Source organism: Python bivittatus, unplaced genomic scaffold (genome assembly GCF_059951505.1).
Source record: "Python bivittatus isolate LINGU-HERP-01145 unplaced genomic scaffold, Pbiv_v1 ctg000680_np1212, whole genome shotgun sequence".
Classification (NCBI taxonomy): Eukaryota; Metazoa; Chordata; class Lepidosauria; order Squamata; family Pythonidae; genus Python; species Python bivittatus.
The window spans coordinates 9,684,581-9,686,268 of record NW_028277095.1 but is presented as its reverse complement, the minus strand read 5'-3'; positions in this window follow the sequence as shown (position 1 = coordinate 9,686,268).

Here is a 1,688-nt window from a genome sequence, read left to right as displayed (position 1 = left end):
TTTTATGTCGGTGCTTTATTGGTATTTTTGTACGTCAAATTACGTATGTGCGTCTTTTACGGGCCTGGGACGGCAATAAAGAATAGAGCGGGACTGAGCCGGAAGTGCGGCCGTGGCACAAGGCCGGGTTGCTGCTGGGCACCTGCGGCCGCAGCTTTATGGTTTTTGAGAGCAAACGACAGAGGAGGGTGATTGTTACGGTACTGAGGCGCTTACGGTACCTTTCGGAGCTTGGAGCTGCAGGCCAGACTGGGGTGTTGAAAAAGGGGCCCTGAAGAGGCCGCGGCGATCCCATTTCCATGCGGCTGCCAAGAGACTGCGTGGACGTGCCCATGAAGTCACCGAGAGTCCGGTTTGACTCGAGGGAGGTTTTTTCCTTTTTTTTCCCCCAGCGATGACATTCACTTTTCAACAGTAGATCTAGAGGCAGAAAGAGAACAGGATCCCCTCATTCCTCACTGTTGCTAGATCCAGATTGGTCCATGTAGTTCAGCGGAGCTGGCCTGGTCTGCCAGGTGCCTCCATGCTGTAGCCTCAGCTGTACAAGAAGACAGTTACTGGAATAGCAAACTAGGCTTGGCAAAGGTGGTCCACCAAAGACTTAGAAAAGGGCCCTTTGTCTAAAGCATGAAGGTGTTTGGTTTGATTCTGCTCCACTCTCAAGGTATGCTAAGTGTGATTATGGGGAATATTTACCAGATGGAAATGACCTTATCCTTGGCAAGCCAGCATGTAAAACTTGGTGTTGCAAGAGCAGTTGAGAGGTGTTGAGAGCAGTTCCAGAGCACGGTTAGGGCCATGTTCTTAAGTCCAATTATCCAACTTCTGGGGTAAGGGAAAAAGATCTTCAGAGGCCTCATTTTCTTTTTCTGAAACAGATTTGATGCCTAATTCAAGTTTAACAAAACCTGTCTCTGAGCAAAGATCTGTCCGCAACACTAACTTGGGACCTTGTGAGTGGCTTGAGTTGACAATACCAAGAGAGCACAGGCCAACTTCACGACATTAGGTACTTTCTATGCCACTGATGCAGAGTCAGTGTCTGAAACCAGCAGGATGAGAAGGGAACCCAGCTTTTCCCAAGATCTCATCACAGAATTTTTAGCATATAATTTGCACATCCTACCTTGGCAGTTCCTGGATTTATATATGTATTTATCCTGCCCAATCCCACAGAGGTCACAATAAATTTAAAACAATATATTATTGAAAAAACATTTAAAACAGCCCAGGGACACGAGCACTTCAGGCAACCGAGGCTTAATGAATAATGTCTTCATTGCCACCTGGAACTCCAGCTGAGAGCAGGGGCATCCAAATTGCAGGTGATAAAATATTCCAAAGAGATGGGACAGTCCCAGAGAAGGCCTGCTTCCACGCCCCTGCTCCTCTAACCTTCCAGGGGAGAGGAACCTAAGATAGCGCAGGGCAGGCAGATTCTATGTGGAGAAGAAGATTCCACAGATAACATGGAGCAAGCCATATACCAGCATTCTGAATTGCACTCTGAATCAAACTGGCAACCAATGCAGCATCCACAATGTAAGTGTAATATAGTGCAATGGAGGCCTTTAAGACAGTCAGTCATGCTTTGAGCACCTCTCATTGCAATGTGCTTTACTTGAGGCTGCCCTCAAAGACCACTTAGAAGCTGCAGCCAGTCTGTAGTGTAGCAGCGTGGGCAGGTC